This window comes from Meleagris gallopavo, chromosome 15 (genome assembly GCF_905368555.1).
Source record: "Meleagris gallopavo chromosome 15, MGAL_WU_HG_1.1, whole genome shotgun sequence".
NCBI lineage: Eukaryota > Metazoa > Chordata > Aves > Galliformes > Phasianidae > Meleagris > Meleagris gallopavo.
This window is the reverse complement of record NC_139418.1, coordinates 5435784-5457495: the sequence shown is the minus strand read 5'-3', so window position 1 is coordinate 5457495 and position 21712 is coordinate 5435784. Positions and strand designations below refer to the sequence as shown.

The window sequence follows — 21712 nt, the reverse complement described above, 5'->3', positions numbered from 1 at the left end:
AAAAGGTAGAACTCGCAGGTTGACATAAAAAGTATTTGTGAAGACAGAAAATGAGAGAAATAATGGAAGTGATTTTATGAATATACGCATATACTTACGAAGTAAGTGATGCACAAAACAATTGCTCACCACCTACTGACCAATACCCAGTCTGACACCAAGCGCTAGCAGCTGCCCCAGCTCTGTCCTGACCCTGTCCCCTCAGGTTTAGAGTATTATACAAGTGAGATTTTTTTGGTGCAGAATGTCCCACTGGCCAGTTTGGTTTAGCTGTCCTGGTATCGTCTCCTCCCAGATCCCTGTGTCCCCCAACACTCTCATAGGCAGGGCAGCACAGGAAATTGAGAAACACATCCTTGGCACCTTACAGCACTACTCAATGACAACAAGAACATCACTATGTTATCAGTGCTGCTTTCCTCCTAGAGGTAAAATACAGCATCCTATCAGACACTGATGAAAGCCAAGTTTGTCCCAGTTGAAACCAGGATAGTTAAAGTCAGTGACAGTGCTTGTTCACTGCAGTGTACTAGGGAGGGTCTTACTTTCAGGTGAATACCAGTCATTGCTGTAGTTGTTATTTGACTTGGATCTGGTGTTTTGCAGCTCCTGACAAAATCTGGATCTAATAGAAAAGATGACCAGGAGCGAGGATATCACTTGATCAATTGTTAAACAACACTGACATATGAGTGCTTATTTTTGTGTTACTAAATAAAAAATTCTTTTTATTTATTTAAAAAAACATAATGCGAAGAGCAAGAATGAAAGTTCTAACCAAGTCCATATAAACTTAAGTTTTATGACACTCATCTATGTCTAGTTTAGCAATAGGTGCATTTGTCTGTATGTTTCTGCTGTCCAGGCAGCCAGTAGCAGTCTTTGGATATTAGTTGTTTTATTGGTACTTGTTCAGTGTATTTTGTTAATAACATTGGATATTTAGGAAAAAGTGTCTTGGGGAAAATAGACTTTTTGGTGAGGAATATAGCTTTATCAGAAATGCAGCATATATTTCTTTTCATTATTGATTTGATGAAGCTAATGTCATCTCAAGTCATTTATCATGTCTTAAATATTCCAAAATACCCTTGTTTTGTCATTTTCCATGTGGCATACCTATGACAGCAACACACACAAGAAGGTGAAGATGTTGGTAAAATAGTTTGTTAATGGACCAAAGTGGAAACAGAGTAATAATAATGGTCATCTTGAAATTTCTTCTCAAAATACATTTTTCTAGAAATGCTATCCAATTTTGATTAGTTAATTAATGTAATTCAGTGGTAGTAGATAGTATATTTTAGGTAAAAAGCATTCCTTAAAAAAGAAAAAGTTTCTACTCCAGGTGAAGTGACTTGCTGGAATTAATTGTCAAGTATAAAAATCAACATTAGAGCACAAAAGCAGAACTTAACACTCTCTCTGACTGCTTTGTACATCAGTGCAAAGAGCTATAAAAGCCCTGAATTTAATTAGGCCACAATATCTCTAGCTAGCACACAGTGAAAAAGCTACAAAGCTGCCTGCTCTTTGTCTTTAGTTTCCAATATAGTAAATATATCTTCTAAGTTGTAGCATAGGGTATGTTATGCTATGGCAGGAAGATAATCTAGGTCATAGAAGCTTTTTCTTAATATACTGTATTTAAAACAAACAAACAACAAAAAAGTAGCTTTTAGTGATGGTATCCTTTCCATTTAAGCAACTGATATAGTTGCAAAAAATAGCAGTTTATTTTCAGTTTGTTATAGAAGCTGCTTTTCAATTTGAGCAAAAAAAGGTAGCCTTTGCCACACAAGTGCTAACTCAGCAGTCTGACACAGGGGTCACTACTACCACCTACATTTATTGCTTTTATTGGGGGGTGCTGCTGGAAGGACATTTTCTGTGAGAAAGAAAAGGGATTTTTATGCTTGAGAAACTTGTGTAACAAGGTGCCGTGGGTATCCAAGATACCTGCGTAAGGCACCTGGATGTAAACTGGGATAAGTGCTTTCTGGGGCAGCAAGAGACCAGGCAACTAAAATGGGCCCTTTGGCACACTTTGTTACCAAAAATGGTTAGTAGCCAAATCCCAAATCTCTTCAATAGCTTTTCTTAGCTACTATGAAAGTAACCATAAAAACGCCTCAGGGTGTTGTGATAGCCTCTGCGCTTGGTGGTTGCTGAAGAATGGCAAGTTGAATTCCATTTAACTACCTAATAGGGGACTCACAGACATGTAGTTAACTTCCATTTCCAGTGTAAACATAAGAGTATTGCTTGAACAGCGTGTTCTAGCAGTGGAAAAGAGCCATCATCCTGACAGAAGTGTATCTGACAGTTTCCTCTATTTAATGAAAGATAATGCTTTCCTATATCAAGAGGAACACATCATTTTCTTTGCTTTGTAATGTTTTGAAAGGAGTTTGGAGTTTTCTGCCTTTTGTTGTGTTTTGAAGTGATTTAATTTACTCGTTTTGTGGTGACAAAGAATGTTATAAACTTGAATGTCAGATTTCTTATCTATTGGTATCTCAACAGGAAATATTCTGAAATACATGGTTTCACGTAAAATACGTATGTCTGTAATCACCACGTTAAGGTAACTAATATAACTAGAAGGAAAGGTCTTTCACAGTGTTTTGTTTCTGTGATACAACTGGGGAAGCGTCATCATAGAAATAGTTTGCTGCTGAGTTGCAGGTAAGTCTCTAAAACAGTATGCAAAGGTGCTATCCTGTTTAATGTCTGTGTTATCTTGAACCTCTGTTTTCATTTCTCTTTTTTTTTTCATTACTTTATCTTTTATTCTAATAAAAGATATTCTCTATCCGTAGCGTCAGTCCTGGAAAACTGTTCTTGAAAATATGAGCACTTCAACAACAACTAAAATATCTAGTTTTCTAGGAGTTAGAGGTTCAGGGGTATCATTTCTTTCAATCTTCATTCTCATTAAACGAGCAGTTTTATGCTGGTGTATTGCCACCTTCTCCAAGCCAGTTTACCAACCAGACAGCAGCCAAAGCCAAACCAAGTTTATCCCTGTATGCTAGTCTTCCTCTAAGCTTATTGGAACTATTCCTGCTGTACACTGATAAAATGGGAAGCAGCAGTAAGGCTAGAACATATAAAGGACATATTTTCAATAAGAACAAGGTTAGTGTAAAGAACAGTGAGGGCAGTAAGTACTTCTATATTCCTAACAATAGCAGAGAATCTTAATGGCCGCTTACTGGGATTGTAAATATCAAACCCATGCATGTCATGAACTGTTATCTGCCTTTGAATACTATTTCTTAAGACAATTTGTAGAGTCAGAAAAAGTGAAGCTATGAACGAGTTGCTTTAAATTCATGCAGCAATAAAATGGAAGATTGATTTTAAGGTGTGGTAACTATTGTTTTCAGCAAAGCCTAACATTTGAAAAGGCTCTACTATCTTAGGGAGTCCTCAAATGTGAGTGTCTCGCTCTAATTTATGGGAGGGAGAGGAGGTTCTTTTAATACCTGTATACCCGGCGTGAGATTAAGAAACAACGATTCAAATGTTGGTCCAACCAGTTTATTATAAATCTTAATTAGGGAGGTGGGGAAAGAGAGGATGGATATTATTATGAATTAGGGTAATGGGGAAGGGAAGGAGGGTGATAGAAAAGAAAGGAAAGAAGAAGCAAGGAGTCTTTATAGGAAGCAAGAGGGAGATAGTCACCACCATGGATCCAGGTGGTTCATAGTTCAGTCGTTGATCTTCAGTAGTGGTGGATCGTCGGACATTGTTGCTCTGATGATGGCAGCGGCAACCATGGTGATGATGGCCCTTCTTCAATGCTTTCAAAGTGGTCGACTCAGCTGTCGTTGAAGTGACAGCTCAAATCCAAAGTGGTGAGGTCAGCTCTCCTTGGAATGGCAGCTTCTGGCGCTGGGATCTCAGCAGAAACTCCTTTGTTCCTACCTTCTCGGCCTTGCCAGCAGATAAGAGGGAGCAGGGATGCCCACCTGCATCCTGTTCTTCACAGGATTGGATGGTATCATTCCCCAGTTTTCCCATACCGAGCTGGAGCTCTTTAGTCACAGGCCAGATCTTCTGCCAGTAAACACTCCTGAGCACTCTCTCTCTTCCAGAGGCAAGAAGCTTTGGAGGAAGGTGATTTCAAATGTGCAGTTGTCTATTCAGTGATGTTGATTGCCACACAGCAACACCCATCTCTCATCTCCTAGATTCTTATCACAAGAAATATCTCAGAAAGCAAGCTTTGAGCCAGAAAGCAAAGAAGGATTCATACAGTGAGTCGATCACGATTTTTTTTTTTTTTTTCCCACAAACTTTTTGATATTCAACCGGAAGACGATTAGCAAATGGTGATCTAGTGGTGCTTACTATGTAAAAAAAAAAAAAAAAAAAAAAAAAAAAAAGTGCTACAGCTTTGATTTTTAGAATTGCTTTCAACAGATTTTTTTAAAATGCTTTACAAAAACAACTCTTTGAACACAAACGTTTGTTTGTTTTCTGAAATGTTAAAATCCACACAGTTCTGGAAAAAAAAAAAAAAGAACAACTCACATTTCTATTAAGTTATTCTGAATGACTATGTCTGTTCCCAAGCAACGCCCTTCCCTGGTGTTTGCATTACTTTAGTCTGTTTCTTAGAGACAGTCAAGCACAAATTGATAGCAAGCACATGTATGACAAAATGTTTTCCCTAGTGCACTCAGAATTTAACATCTGATGTGATATGGAACAGCACTTCACGTTAACATGTGCTGTTTTCCTTTTCCCTTATCATCCTTTCTAAAGGAAGTCCACCTGGAGGTAGACTGCTATCATGTACGTATACTATTGTTTGTATATAGTGGAATAGTTTTTATTCCTTCCTTTCCTTAGCATACATTCTATTTATCCTTATTGTTTTTCTAGTTTGGTTTCTGTCAGTAATGTGTCCAAACTGTTCAATAAAGTCTACCTAAGTACACTATTATGTACCCCTAAAAGCTTACAGTCCTAAACATTTATTTGTGCTGTGCTCAACTGAAAGAGGGTATTTAATGAGTAATGCCTAACAATACTTTAGTATTGTTTGAAACACTCTACTTAAGCTGAAACAAAGAAATCCCAGAAGTTATCATGCTGAGCCACTGTGGTTTTTGGTGAGTATTTTTATATTAAATAATCACCATGAAAAACTGTAGCTTAACAGTTTCAGTGTGTATTGCTAAAGCTCAATGAACAGCTTTTATTTCTGGCTCAGCACAACATTGCATTCTGCCTGCTGCATGAAAGGGCGTGTGCTACGTTGGTGGTATGATCCTTCAGGACACGAACCTGCAGCTTCTTAAGCATATGCACGGTCTCATAAATTTCAGTGGGCATGTGAAATACGGCAGAATGTGTACTTTGACTGCATATACAACTGAAAAGTACTGCTCTGACATCATGCATTTTTATAATGATATCCGTTTCTTGGGCTAACAGACATGATTTTGAGCTACCATTCTGAATAGGAAAGCTTTGGGGTATGAGCATCCTAATTCATGTTCATGAGCAAAAAAATTCCCTCTAAATAAGATTGGAATCTTATTTAGTAAGTACATGCACAAACATTGTGATTACCACTGTGTTTCTTTTAAATATCGTGGTTTAAGCATCACTTAGGCTTTAGTACTTGGCTGGTGCAGAAGAATCCTTAGTTGCAGTTGGTTGGTTTCCTTAGTTGGAAAAGATAATGTGAGTCAGTCTAGCAGAAAACATGCTCACATAGAGCAAAACTGAAGTATAGGTACAGATTTCAGTTAAAGATCCACAAAACAGTGCTTGCTACTCCCTGTTTCCCTTAAGGAGTAAGAGTTGTCCTGACAATGGAAGATGTAGGAAATATTTTACTCATCTTTTAGTGCTCAGATTAAACATTTTTGCTCTGTCCCTTTAGGTCTTCTGATGAGGTTGTTTGTTACGTAAATTAAAGAGCAAATTCAAATAATGATAAGGCACCTTCCTATGAAGCGATAACAAACGTGGGCCAGAAAGCATAATGGCAGAGATGGAACTACCTCTGAATTGCCTGGAGATGCAGATACATTTTGCAGCTGATGTATAGTGTTGAAAGTTCAAGGACACAAGAGCCTGATAAAGGGGAAGTGGCCTTGAAGTGTTGCCTTGAGATTATCCATGAGTGTAGCTAAAACAAAATTGCAGTAACCTGTCAATACAGCGTAAAATGAAAATCATTTCAGATTCAAAGAAAAGAATGAAATACATGCAGACAGATTGTCCTTCCACATCACCCCCTTCCCTTCCTCCCCTCCCCCCTTTCTATCTAGTAGGTAACATTACAGCTGTGCAGTTAGCCCACCCCTCCTACTGCTTTCAGCAGTGTGGGGATAATGCTTTTTCTTTCCCTTCTGAATCCTCCGGTGTTGGCTGTTCTGCAGCTGAGCATGAAGCTCTATGCTGCAGCACTAACTTCACATGAGCATAGTTATAATTGTACAGCCTGTTACGCTTGAAGCACAGTGTGTCACCACTGAATCTTTGGAGGGCTCCAGTTTCATCTCTTAAGATGTATCTATACAAGATCTTCCACGTTTTTGCTGTGATAACAGATTTTGAAGAAAATTTTCAGGAGTGGATAATGCTTGCCTTTCCTCTTCTAGATAGTGACTTTGGTCTGGGAAGTATTTCATAATGTTGATATTTAATTAGAAATCTGAATCTCTTCTGGATGTCAAAAATTTAGTAACTCATGTAGAGTACCTGAAGAAACAGGCAGTCTGGAAATGCAGACAAGGGACTTAAGCTCTGTTTTTCCTGTTATTCTGCATTTCTTTCTATGAAAATTATAACATTGATGTTTATTTCCTAAGTATTTTGGAGGGAAAGAAAAAGAAATGCATTGAAGAAAGGGAATCAACTGGTGTTTGCTAATCTTGGGTTATTCATGCCTCATGCTTGTATTTTTCTGTGCGCAGCCTTCTGTTCATTGTTCAGATGTAATACCTTGTTACAAGCGTAGGGGCCTTGAGGAGAAGAAGATAGAGAAGGCTATTTGTGGTAGCTTTATTTATTGTTGTTTTTATTTATTGTTTTATTTATTATTGTTTTTTTTTAGCTTAAAAAAAAGCTTAAGAGAAAATGTCTATGAAGCTGATTTCTTTTTTGGAAGATTTGATGAGTTCTTTTGATGAAGAAAACTAGTTAGTCAGACATGACTAAGCCATTAATTACAATCAAGCAAGTACTTATACTGAGGTTTTAGGAATCTTTCTAGACCTAAATATGAACTTTGAACAGTGCTGCAAATGTATTTACCAGTAGTACATTGAAACAATTTACAAAAAGGAGAATATCAGTAACTACTCTATTATTTAACACGCTACTAGATACTGTTCTTCGACGCTGTAGACAGAAGCTCTGTTCTCAAGCTTGGAAAGCGAAAGATCAGGTCAGAATTAACAAAGACTCATTACATATTAGAAATACTTGCAAGAGTGAGGTATTAACAAACATTTTGGGTGTGCCTGCTTGACTTAGGAACACAAACATCCGAGTTCAGAAAGCAGGTACTTTTTTTTTTCTTGTTTTCAGATTTTCTATTTTATGTAGGCTTAACTGTAATCGTTAAAGAAGAACATTCAACTTTTTTTTTTTTTTTTTTTTTACAGGAAGCTATAGCATAGCTCTGCAGACCTGTTAGATGAGACTCCATTTCCTTTTTTTCTTTATATAAATATAATGTGTTTTTAACTTCAACAGGATTTATCCCTTGATTTAATTTTGGACAAAAACTGGGATATAAATAAGAGACCAGCTGGGATAACTTTTTCAGGGTTACACCATGTTACTTCTGTCACTTGACATAGCTTCATAATACGCATTCAATGTTTCGTTCAATAGGAGCTTCTTTTCTGTTAAAGGCATAGGGGTTCCAGTCCACTTTTACAGTTGTTTTGTTGCATTGAATGTTCACTGCTGGCAAAAGACAGTGTATATTCAGCTGTCTTTCTGTGTTTAAAATCTATTTTTGCTTACATCTTTATTTTTTTTTTTCCATGTGGAATTTCTTGATCTATTTTCTGAATTGATTTCCTAGTCTTCTTCTCCATAACCTTGTATTCTTTTTCATCATTATTTTGAAGACCCATGTTTATCTGAAAGTCAGAACATGATACAGATTGTAATCTGCATGGAAGTAAAATGCCTCATGTTGCCAAATGAATTATTTTTATCTGTGTTAAGAGCACACTTAATTTGTCAGTAGCATTATGATCACTGAATTAATTCAGTGCTGTGAACCAATGTTGTATGCATGGAAATAAAACACTGCACACACAAGATCTACTTCTTAAAATCTTAAAATCTCACTAGATAATGCTTATTACTATTCAGAAAAGCAGGAGTCAATTCTGCTGCTAAGCTAGAGATATTCCTTTGTCAGCCTGTCATGTGTTGACCTCCACATACTATGCTCTTTTGTGGCCCCTTACCCATAGTTTATGTTGACGAATGCATTGTGATTGGCCCTTCCATATTTCTTATTGCATAGGGTAATGAATAAAAAGTACATGAACAGAGAGGGATTATTGTTCTAGTCCTCGAAGATGCTGCTCCTCTTACTTTGACAGAAGCTCTTGTTATTCCTCTGTTCTGTGCCACTTCCAACTACATCATGCCTCATTTGTCCGAGCAATGCAAGCACTGTGCTGTTTCGTATATTATATGTTGGATGATAACAAAAAGGAACTGTAGGTTACCAAAACGAATGATCTCTGTTAATAGTTAGAGATTCTATAATTACAACTGATGTGCTAACTGTATGTGCAAAGATTGACTTCTGAACTTTCTTCCCCAGACCAACAAAACAATGGTTTTCTCTCAATGGAAGTTGCTATGCAAAATTAGAGATCAAAAGCATTAATTTAAAAGGCACGTGATTTTCTCTGTGGAGAGTTGTCTTTCATAATTCACTCTTCATATGAATAAGAATTGCACACAGCTTTTTTTCCTTGGTCTTTTCTTTTTGTGAAGTATCTAACACAGACTCAGAAACATGAATGCAATTTATACAGTACAGCTAAAAAGGGGGAAACAGATATTTCTTGTGGAGTTTTGGTAAGCCCGCTTGTGTAAGCTTTCTCTGCTGTCAGTAAGTGTGAAGTATCAGTTGACATGGAAGAATGGCTGGAAAGGAAGGGCAGATGTTTCATGTGAGTTCCTAAATATGTTAGAGCCTTACTTTTTTCTTTACATTGTTGTGGGTTAGTTGGCTGGATTACTCAGTGAAAGATAAGAAGCTAACCCTGATCTCCTTCCTTTATAGTCTTGTACAGTGAAGGAAACATTAGTTTGGCATAAGACAGCTGGACAAACTGCAGAGAGATTTCTTAAGGCATTAGGTGTGGTTTATTATGAAAGCTAACTAAGATCAAATTCCTGTTGAATTCATGGACTTGAACTTCATTTGGATTTAGTTTGAGCATTTGGTGAGAAGAATATTTCAACTGTGATGACAGTGTTTGAACGTTAGCTTTTTCATTCCAGTTTTATAACAGAAGACTCTCAGTAGCACTTCTAAAGTGTCTAATGTGCAGTCAGAGTGCAGATGCAGTACTTAAAGTGTAATGCAGTAGCCATTTCATAGGGGGGGAAGAAAAAAGACATTTAAGAAAACATTATTATCCTTAACAATTTCATGGTCTATACAGCAAAGTCTGTTGAGGGGAATGAGAGGTTGTTTTGGCATTGTGAAGAAACACCTGTTGACCATGTATCTCAGTATGATAGCAGACAGCAACAGGACAGTGTGTCTAATAGGATAAAAATTCTCACTTATATAGAATTGTCTCATCACACATGTCTAGTGATATCACACCGCAGGACAGCTCTCATGAAAAGTTGCCTATCTGGCAGGTGATTCACAGATAGCTATAAACGTGCATGATTTGAAAACAGCAGGCAACCTTCCCCTACAGCAACTTTACAAAAAATTGTGCTGATAATAAACTGCTATTAGAATTGTTTAAAGATGCTGAAAAATTATCATGGGTTTTCCTGATTTTGTTTTGAATCCTTATTCATAAGAGTACAGTTTTAAAGGAATGCACAAAATATCTCATACAGTCTGTGTAAGACACTCATTAGTAAAAGAAAATGAGAGAAAAAATATTAATGTATTGTTATAGTTCTGACACTTCTGCTTTGGATAGAACCGAAATGAATTCTAAACTGGTGCAAATGATTTTTGCTTTCTTGTCAGATCGAAAAAACTCGCTTGAAATCTGATTTAATATTTACTTATCGTGGTTTTGAATAACTGTTTGTCAGTGATAAAACCTGATTTGAATCTTGGAAGGTGTGCTGTATCTTATGATGCAGAGAGACCAGCTTTTAACTGTTTTTTTTATTATTTTTTTTATTTTAATGTGGAATCAACTGTATCTTGTTTGTTATGGAAATACAAGCATGTTTTTGAGTCAGCAATTAGTGTGGCTAATTACTGAAGGGTCAAAGCAACACCTTATACATAACAAGATTTAGTTATGTCTTGGTGTAAATGGAAAAAAATAAACGTATACCTATGAAGATCACCAAACAGTAGCAAATAAGTAGCCTAAAATAGATGAAAACTATGGAATGAACTGCAGAAAAAATAAGATTACAATAAAAATGACAAAAAATCTTTTGTTAAATTGGAGCAACAATAAATTTTTATATTAGTATAATGAAAATAGCAACATAAAACAAAGGATTTGTTTAAGTTATTCAGATGATGGATTCGTTTTTCTTTTTTGTCATTGATGTCAAACATAGAAGAGATTACCTGCTCTCTATTTAGTTTTTAAGAAAAATACATGCCTGATTCTCCAGTGCTTTAACAGTTATGAATACAATGCAGATCATACAGCATCATATATATTTTAATGACTTAATGACAGCAGTGAATTTATCAAAACTTAGAAGTTCAACAATAACAAAATATGTCACCCCATGAGGACAGAGCTCAATCTCCAGTTCTGAGTGGGTTTTTAAACTTTCTGCTTGAAGGATCATTAAGTTTGATTGGCAAATCAAAGAACCCAGTGTCTAAAACAACAGAGGAAATTGTAAGTAAGCAGATAGGATACAGAGAAAAGCCACTTTCTAATGAAATAAAATGTGTTTGAAGAGGGCAGATAAAGGAAGATTACAACAGAAGAGGGGAGTGGGCCAAATGCAGTGAGTTATGTGAGACCTTGAGGAAAGAGATCAGAGGGGACATTAAAACATAATGTCAACATCATATGGGTTACTCTCAAATGAGAGGACTACAGTAGGATAAGAATCTTTTGATGTGGCAGTACCAGCAGATGTTCTTTGTGAAAGACAATGATTGCACAGTGTGCAAAGAGAGATCAAAATGGAGCCCCACAGAGTGCTGAAGAATGTCACTAGTGACATGAAGCACATAGCACTAGAGATAGTGCAAGCATCATAGGCTTTGCGTTAGAAATAGAAGTGAGTTGAGATGTAGCTTCCTTTTCTCCTCTGTTTCCTCTTGCCACTACATAGGGTATAATAAGAAGCGCAGTTACTCAGTTCCTAGGACAAAAGCTGGATAAGTAGGACTTAAAAATGCCTTAGAGTAACTCAAAGGATTGGTAAAATATCACTCATCAGCCCATATCAGTTTTTTAGATATGACATAGAGTTTTTAGATAGGTGATCATAGGTCACTTTGAAAGAGGTGCAGCCTTGTTGAATAAGCAAAGTAAGTTTCATAGGAAGTGTTGTTCCTGAGTGTGCCACCTTCACGTTTTCTTTGCATACACTTTCAAAGCAAATAAGAGGAACATAATTTGATATGAAGAAATCTGTGTGTAAGGGTATTTTAAAAAAGGCTTTCCCTACTGCAGGACAAAGCAGTAAGCAACTTCTCTGACTCTAGCATTTATGACTCAGTACAGCCAGACGAGTGTTCTGCAAGGTGATTATTGGGTTCAGTTGCAAGACAAGAAAAGAATTGGTGGGTAAGCTTAAAAAATGAACAAACGAAAACAAAACAAAACAAAAAAAGCCACCTGCAAAATATTTCTGAGTAGCTACAGTATTTTTACTGACTTCCTCTAACCTTCTGTAGGAGAGGAGTGGGAACAAGAAGCTATGAAAATAGTTCTGATAGTTGGAAGTCAGTAGGGTTGGTTGCATATTCAAACAATTATTCTTGAGATATTTTTTTTTTATTCTGCTTCATTGCCACCAATGTTTTTCATGGTTATTCTCAGCTTCTAGAGCTAATGCTTGCTTTTCTAGTCTTGTGAGAAAAGTAGTTTGTTTGATTTCAGTTTTTTTTCTTGGCATTTTAGGTAAGTTCATGTATGAGTAAGGAAGAATTTCCTTTGTAGTTACCATTAATATCTTAATATTTTTTAAAAATTAAAAGTTGTGTGGTATCGTTATACCCACTGGAGTCTTCAAGAAAGCAGCTTTGTAGACAGGGAGGGCACAGAAATGGTCTTCAGTCAAGGGAGGATGACATAGTTCTTTGTGGAGCACATTCTCTTCATGTTGCCTAGAAGGTGACATCTGGTTGATGTCTGCAGACTGGGATGTAATTCTGCCTTCACTTGCTCTGGACAAGTTGATCAAGAAAATTGCTTAGTTCTGTTGACTGTTTATTGGGGGGTATGGGTGGAGGAGGCAGGGAGGTCACTGCGTAGCTCTACAGTTAGCAACTCAGTGCCAATTTTGAGAAGACGTTAATTCATTTGCAGCCTTGTACAGCCATTGACCAATGGCATTCCTATGTCCTCGTGACTTTGGCTGCCCTTGCAAAGACACTTTCTGAAATCCACTATTGTTCTAGCACTAATAGCAGCTGCAGAAGAGACCTTTACTGGGTGCGCAACTGACGTGTAACAGATGACACCGGAGGATGACATACAGTGGTGTTTTCAATGCTGCTGGCATTGTTTCTGTGGCAGGTAGAGACATGAGAATTTCTGAAATACGCAAGGTCACTGCATGAAAGCTGATGATCATTACCATTCACATGCCATCCAGCTGAGCTAAAGTGTGATTGCAGCAACTGTAGTAAAGGATGTAGATTTGTGTGCCAAATGCTTTCCTGCTATACAAGCTATGAAGTACCTATTCCACTAAGGTAATAAAAATCTTGGATAAATCGGAAAGTGTTGTAGATATCCAAAAGAAAGTTCTGCTACAGCGTTTTCTGAAAGGCATTTAAAATTGAAGCACTTCATTTTTTTTGAAATGTTTTCTAGATGATGTTCACAGCAAGATGAGTAGGGGAAAAGCCTCAGCCGTATGTTAAGTTGTTAAAATCCCAATGAAAGCCAAAATTACTTACAGCTTTATTTCAGAGAGGGGGACACTGGGATTTTTGGTGAGAGACATAGTTTATGTATCTGGGTTTATCTACAGACTGCAAAGAATGAAAGGCTGAAACTTCAGCTTTTTGGAGCAGTAATATTTATTTTCAGAGATGTTAGATCATTCTTTCTGGGCACTCTGGGTACCCAGAGCATTGTTGTGCATTTGGAGCTTTACTAACTTCTGCTATACCAATGAAAGCATCCAGTGCCAATTAAATTGCTCCATTTTTTTCTTTGAGAATGACGCTCCACTTTTAAGTGGGTGTGCTACTGGAAATTTGGGTTTGGGTAGGGTAGAAGAAACAGTAACATAAGAATGCTGTATATTAACATTTCTTTACCTCCAATTGCTATAACTAATTAAATACATAATTCAAGAAGAGCATTTAGACTTCTCTGACTGATTGTACTAGTTAAATACAATTTAGAGAAGGTGCTAAACCTGTAACTCAGCCTGCAGAACCTGCAGCTCTGTGCTAATCAGTATGAAGCCCTTGTTTTCATGGAAAAAAAAATCAGGAGAAGCAACTTGTGTATGGCATTCTTAAATGGCAGTAGAGATATGATATAGGTTGTCACCCTTTCAAACTTGTTTACAAGATTGCCTTTCATCACTACTCTTTCAAGTAGCTCTACTTGTAATGTTTATTCAGATTCTTTCATTACCTTGATTTCTGTGTTTATAATAAATTTTGAAATTGCAAATAGATCTCACGCAGACAAGAGGAGGATTGCTATTAAATGTGTTAAATTATTAAGTCTCTGTGCATAAGTTTGCAAACCTCGTTATGTATTCCAAATTGCCTGGAGCTATAGAAGACCTCGCTGCGTATTCTATATAGTATAGGTGTAAAACTCAGTATGGGATTGGCTCCTCATTGTTTGTATAGGGCTCAGTCTGTCTTTAGCAAGGTACATTTTCATGTACAGATTCTGTTGTTCACTGCTTTGAGGTGGAATTGAAGTACTGTACTGAGACTGTGAGCTCCTCGGTGGAATATTTTAACAGGTTGGAATAATCATAGAAAAAGAAAAATAGTTGTGTAAGCAAAGGAATCTGAGCATCAAAAAATCCAGTATGAATTAGTTTCATGCTTATGGTAATGATTTGCTCAGTTCCAGTTAAGCTAGGCTTATTTTCTCAGAATCATTTGCTCTATCTGCTTGGAAAATAATCAAGTTCCATGTTTCAGACAGTTCAGTTAAACAATTTATACTCATTTAAATTTTGTGTTAGGTCCAATGTCATAAAATATAATAAAATTCAGCATAAGTGACAGAACACCACATGGCCCTTAAAATTTAAAACATAACGCATTCGTTTTAGTATCTGATAATTACAATCAATTTTAATACTGCAGTAATCTGGAACCACAAAAGGAGGGAGGGAGATGATTATGAGATGTGGGTTAGTGTCTTGTGAATTTCCTTAGTCCTCTCCCCATAGTTACCGTTTCTTATAAATGAAAGTTAGTATAGCATCTTATAATTACTTCAAGTTACTGTTTTCCTATTAATATTCATTTGTGATGTGATGTAACATTAATGTAGTAAACTTAATTTAAAAAAAAAAAAACAAATAATTACATATTAATTTGGTTTTCATCAGATCTGTGTTCCGAACCACGCCTTGTATCCTGTAAATGTCAAGTTTGCAAATAATCTAGTTGTTAGGGAAATATGATTGGATATGGGGTTGTAGTGGAGTTGCAGGGACAATGAGATAGCAAAAAAGTAAATATATATAGCAACTAACTATCAGGTGTACTACAACCTTGCTGCCACTGTGAATATTTTACTGTAGAAGGAACAAGTATAAGCAGATGTGTGAATATTTTGCACAAGTTGAGATGAATTACACACACTTAAGGAGGAACTGTAAGAACAGCAATAAAGAAGAGACCTAAGATTCACGAAACCATTGAGGCAGTTAATTAACATGGTTGTGTTTATCTTGTCATCAAATATGTGATGTGTTTGGCAGCCTAAATATATGCTAGGTGATGATCATACTCTAGACATCCATATGCTGACAGAATTTCCCCAATGGACGTGTCTCTAGGCTTTTCCTATATGCCTCATTTACTTTAATTACCCTTCTAATGTCACCTACCCATAGCTAAGACGAAGTATTTTTTTATACTATCTCTTAACGCAAAGCATGCATGGAGTGTTTGGCATATGATTGAATGCAAAAAATCAGACCATCTCTAAGGTACAAAAGGATCCAAAACTTTTCAAGAGCAAGAGAAATACTACCAGCAGCCTTGTAAGAGAGTAATGACTCTCAGATCTTTGCAAAAAAGAATAGAAAAATAAGGTAAATCAAAGCAGTGCAGTAATAAACTTCTGTTTTGTCTCTGTCACCATAGTTCTGTTGTTGTTGATGATGTCAGTGATGATGTTTGTTTTTGTTTGTTATGATGTTCTGATGAACTTTCAAAAGTCTCTAGCTGGAACGATTTCAAACAGTGCGTCTCCAACCCTAAATGCTATTGTGGACATACTTTTTGATTGTATTTATGGCATGGTTTCGTATCATCTATAGAATTTGTTACTGTTTCGTATAGATCAGAATATGTTCAAAGCACTGAAAAACTTCATTTTCAGGATAACCTATACTACTTATAACAACTTCTTAATGCAGAGAATTGCAGTTCTGCATTTCTTTGACACAGATAATTGAATTTACAACATATGATTTTATTTAATTTTTGTCCTTTACTCTGGTAGCAAATACAGTAATATATGTTAGTGATGTAGGTTTCCTGAAATCTATCAGCTTTCCTACCAAATATCATTAATTCAGGCTGAAATTCTTTATTACTGCTGTTAGACAGTCTCTTCTTACTTTCTTTAGGAGTGTGCCATCACTTAGTCTGTTAGTGCATCATGATTTCTGCATCACTTAATGACAATTTAGGTTTTTCTCTGCTGACATAGAATCATAGGATGACTTGGGTTGGAAGGGATGCCAGGGATCATAGAAGTTCCAGACCCCCTGCTAGCAGTCAGGATTGCCAACTGCTAGATCAAGTACTAGGTCAGATTGCCCAGGGCCCCATTCAGTCTGGCCTTAAACACTTCCAGGAACGGGGCATCCACAGCCTCTCTGGGCAGTTTGTTCCAGTACCTCACTGTGGAGCACAAACATAAGTTGTCATTAATTCTTATGTCATCTTTTCATAAAAACCCTGTTTCCACTGGTCACTGTCTCCACGTTTCTTTCCAACATGATCATTTAACTTAACTTCAGAAATAAAACCTAAGCACATGCTGTGTTCAGAGTTGGGTATGTATTGCAACAGGAAGTAAAAACGCTTACTGTTTTCATGTAAAATCTTGTCTAAAAGGAATAGTGTAATAGAAATGGAATGAAATGTAATAATGGAGTTTAGTTTCAAGGAATGTTTCAAGGAATATCTGCTAAGTATTGCTCCCTAGAGGCTGATAGTTATCAGTGGTTATCAGAGGTAATTCTAAATCTGGCGTCCACCCATAAAAGAAGGACTTGCAGAAATACAAGGGAAATACTAGACTTTGTGTACCATGCATTGTTTTAGAACTTTTTGGAATATTGTACTCAGTGTTGGCCACTTACATTTATTTAAAAAAAAAAACAGCAAAGTCTATATGATTATTAAACCAATGGAAGTCTGAACACTTATTCAGGGAAAAGACTAAAGGAACTGTGTTCTTAAATTTAGTAAACAGAAGTCCGAAAGAGGCATACGAATATTCCCTAAGAGGAGATGAATGTGGTTTGGTAGTATGTATGGACTAGACACTAGAAGGGGTGTTAATCATTGGAAGAAAAGCATATAGTATTGCTTTTCACCATATAAATCAATTTCTGCTTGTTTGATGGGTATGTCCTGTTCATATGCTCAAGGATTTGTTTGCTAGTCAAGAGTGAATGTTTTCCCATGTTAGCCTGGCAGGAAATGCTACTGGAACATCATAAAGAAGCCTTTACCTGGGATAACTTGACCACTCTAAATAACTTGAAAGATAGTGGTCTACTTTAGCTCTACTGCTCTCTTGTGGTACCCCATTACATTTTTTAGACTTCTGCATTGGGCAGCCAGGTGCTTTCAGCTTGTTGTTTTAACATACTTGGAGCTACTTTACAGGGAGTGCAGGGAATGGGAATGTTCTGAGAGCAGCCAGATGATCAGTAAGTCGATTTTTGTGCGCAAAGAACAGCAGGTTTGCCAATGGTAATATGATATGGTCAGTCTCATGTTCCTAATCATGTTTATATTTTTACAAAGCACAAGAAAAGAATGGCAAAGAAAGTGTGATCAAATTTCATGAAGTCAAAAGTGAAAGTAGTAAACCAGTGGTAGAATGGTATCTTAACCTGTTAAAGTAGCAATTACATTCCAGAAAATCATGGGAAGTGTCCCAATGGTTTTCAGTTTAAAACCCTCAAAATTTACACCCTAAGTTTTTTCAATGTTTTTATGAGAAATTCAACAACTTGCATGATTGTTATGTTAAGGATTAACATTGACTAAGAAAACATTACAGAAAATGCCCATATAAGAATTTTGTGAGTTGATAAGCATACGTAGCTGAAAGGCCTCTGAGAGAAAGAAATTCTCTACTATAATTTAAGTAGAATTTTGGGAAATGCAAAGTTATGTTTCCAGTTGATGTGACTTTAGTGTGAATAGAAAGTTACTGAACATATATCTCAATTTTCTATCTGGAGGCATTTAAAAGCAGCTTATCTCTATTGAGCGTTGACATTGATCTCTTTTATTGTATGTAATAAATAAAAACTGAATCTACTTATCAATTGAAAATGGCTTACAGTTCTCTTCCTGCGTTTCCTTGACTGTGGTCAATCTAATATTTTAGAAGATACTATACACTGTAAAAGGTCTTCCAGGCAGCTCAGTAAGTTAGTTTATATTCATACATAATTTCAAATAACTTGTAGGAAGATCATGGAATGCTGATTGCATCACAGTTAGCTAAAAACAGTCCAAAATCTCAGTCCATGGAGTTGTTCAATTAAATGGTGGGTGAAGCTCATTTGTCAAATGCTGTTTCTTTAACCACTAAATTATTTGTATTTGTTCAGTTCCTATTACTGTGAACTGTAGTGCTAGTGAAATAATGAAGAAAATCATTCCCTAGATGGCAACATTATTGATTTGATGCATTATTTAGAAAGGGAATGTTGCCATTTGAATAGTTCTCTAATGCACTGAAGTGTTGCCTTTACTGAAAAGTTTTAATGCCTCCATTTACCTTGGTTTCCACTTGTCAGGTATTTTGTACAATTCGTCTTCAGTGCCTCAAGCCACTAGGTGAAGTGCAAGCAAAATCTTCCCAGAATGTACAAATGAAAATTTTCAATCCTTTTGTTCCTAGAATAAATAGCAAAACAATGTTTTCCTCTATTTTGGACCAATATCCACCATGCAATCCATGTCATTGTGACTTCCCTCTTTTTGTTTTCATCTTCAACAGAATGGTTTTGTTTTTTACTTTTCTAGTAGAAAACTAGTAGTAGTGAATATTCTTCTTCTTTTTCTATTTCCACTGATGTCTTTTTCTGAAAAACACATAACCTTATCTAGATTTTGTTACTATTAATTTTTACGTTCTATCAGTTCTTCCTGGGAATCTTGCATTGAAGAAGAATCTGATATATTCATACTGCTTTTATAGTGAAAACTGAGATCTAAGTTGATGCACCTTTTAAAAAAAAAAATTCTGACGTTTGGGCATTATCCTTTGCAGGTGGTATTGTAAAGAAACGAAATGTTGAACATTATTTTGTAGACATTATCTGCTACTTACTGTTTCCCTAATCCTTCCACTCTAATTATGAAATATAATCCTATTTTAATCTTCTGTGGCAATTTTACAGACATATTTCCATGTACATTTAGTACTATATCAGCACTTTATCATTATTAAACTGGATTTTGTCTTCTATCTTAAAAAAAAAAAAAAGGTAAAACTAGATAGTTAGAGACGATACCAAAAAATCATTCTAATTGTTACTGAATATGTGTCACCATTTGCCATGTTCTTCTTTTCTAAGAGTAAAAATGTGTGAAAGTAATTGCTCTGCTTTGTGGAGCACTGATTGGGGAAAATGATTGCGCTTGGCAGATATTTTGTGCTATCCATTGCTTTATGCCACATTTTTAAGTCACTGAATAAGATGATTGTAGCTACTACTACCCTCTTTAAAGATAAACCTTTTCACAATAATTTTGCTGTAACATAGTATTGTCAGGACACGCAATATGCTTTACCTTCATGAGAAAACCTCTCTAATTGGAATCATTGGACCTTGACTTACTTGTCACAGCTATATTCAGGGTGAAGGTGCAATCTTTGAGAAGACTGATCATGAAAAATTAGACCAGGGCTTCTCTGAATAAAAACATAAGAGGATACATTTATATGCAAGATCCTTCTGCTTCTGTTTGAATCTTTTTCCTATTTGCTTTTTTATTTCCGTCTAGTGTTTGAGAACAATGGGCTGTGGGGTGAGATAGAAGCAGGCCTGATGGTGTTTCAGCATTGTAACATTACTTATTACAATTCAGTAATTAAAATAAATAAATAAATAAACAGCAACCCATATTCCTTGTTCTGGAAGAGTTGATCAAAATAGCAATCTTAAACTTAGAGACAGGTGGGGGAATTGCAGCTAAAGCCATTGAGCTTAATGAGAATTAGTCATGCATTCTGATTGTTCAGATATTGGATGAGAGACCCGCGAGGCAAGTGCTTTTTCTAAGCTCCTAAAGTCTGGATTATAAATAGAAACAACTCATCTTCTAGTGATTAGTAGACATATATAGAGTAAATTCATAACACAGAAACAAGACAATCTTTGTTTGTTAATACTTTATCTTTACGTTGCAGCATAACAAAGCCATGGCTGAGGCACCCTCTTCTGTACTTCACGTTGTTGCTTAGGAATACTGTGAGCTAGTTGTTAATGTTGTACTGAGGTATGAATGGGAAAAAAGAAAATTAGCCCAACAAGAAGTATGTGAGTTATGCTGTGCTGCATATAAGTACAGTTGTTTGAGGTTAGCTCCGCAAGAAATGGAGGAAGGCTCTGTGATAGCTTTGCATGCATCTCAGAGATGTCCATCGGATTTGCATCCATATGAAATAAAAAATGGCATGAAAGATACAAAATATATAATATATTGATTTAATAATCCAAATTATGGCATCAGAGGTGTACAGGAGAGCTACTGAAGACAGTAAGGAAAACTTCCAGAAATTAGTTGATTTTTTTTTTTTTTATACATATTGCTATTGCCAGACCTGAAGTCATCTTTAGATAGTGTTCCTACGTTGGCTGTCTTGAATAAATCTCATCAGAAGTTTTGAAAGCTTTCATTAACCAACATTTTATGTTTGTGTAAGTCTCTTAACTTTTTAAATTCTGACAGAATTTTTGGGGTAACTTGAACATATCCCACTGAGAATTTTAACATCTGCACGTGATAGTGTTAATCCTAGTCAGGATAATGTAAAGTCCTTTGTAATGATAGATTTTCCTTGATTTCTTGGATGCTTAGGTTACTAGCTAGTGCAAATTGAAATAAATTAGTTGTTGTGATATAATTACATTATATCATTGCATTTTATGTTATATCATGCTCAGAAGGTTGGTCTTAGAAGGACAATTCTTGGGGAAAAAAATAATTGTTCATTAGGAAAGACACTGTTATGCACTGATACCTTGTCAGTGTTGCTTGCATATGGAAATCAGTAGAAATTGAACAATGACTCTCTAGTGAGTGACTTTAAAAGCTCTGGCTTTGAAAAGTGAGTATAGTCTACCAAATCATCATTATTACTCAGTTAAAAATTAGTGGTATTTGAAGCAATTAAAAAAGAAAAAAATAGTAACTCAAACCAAAATTTATGACTTGTTACTTATTGAAAGTGTGCCTAAAACCTCTGCAGATGCACTATGTAACTCTCATATTCTTAAGTAGATTTTTTTTTTTTAATGTCAGAACTGAAGGAAATGGAAAAACATAAAATCAAAAAAAAATTACTTGAGATTAAATAGTTCTTGTTGCCAAATCAGCATCACATACAGCTAATGGAAGATATTTTCTACAGACAGATGGGAAACGCAGCTATCCCAGGAGCATAAGTATGAAGTATCTGTTAAGATTCTTTTTTATACATTTGCATATAAATATAAACATCATTAGCAGGGGCTAATTGCCCTGTAGGAACTAAAATGTAAGCATTAGCATCTTCAGGGCTCTTATTTATTTATTTTAAGCATCTCTAACACCCATCATGTTTGGTACTGCATGGCTGCAACAGATAATTACTACCATTAAGAATCTCAATCA

General features: G+C 36.0%; 1 protein-coding gene across 3 annotated transcripts in view; it reads left to right on the top strand.

Moving 5' to 3' along the window:
- The window catches only part of TENM2 (teneurin transmembrane protein 2), a 1471143-nt gene that overhangs the window by 466855 nt on the left and 982576 nt on the right, over positions 1-21712 (top strand). For 2 of the 3 annotated variants that reach the window (XM_085236691.1, XM_085236690.1), the window contains exon 1: positions 4661-4809. The exons of the other annotated variant lie outside the window; for it this stretch is intronic. The gene's annotated coding sequence lies outside the window, so the exon portion shown is untranslated. Of the gene's footprint in view, positions 1-4660; positions 4810-21712 lie in introns of those variants that run through there. 3 annotated transcript variants of the gene reach the window in all.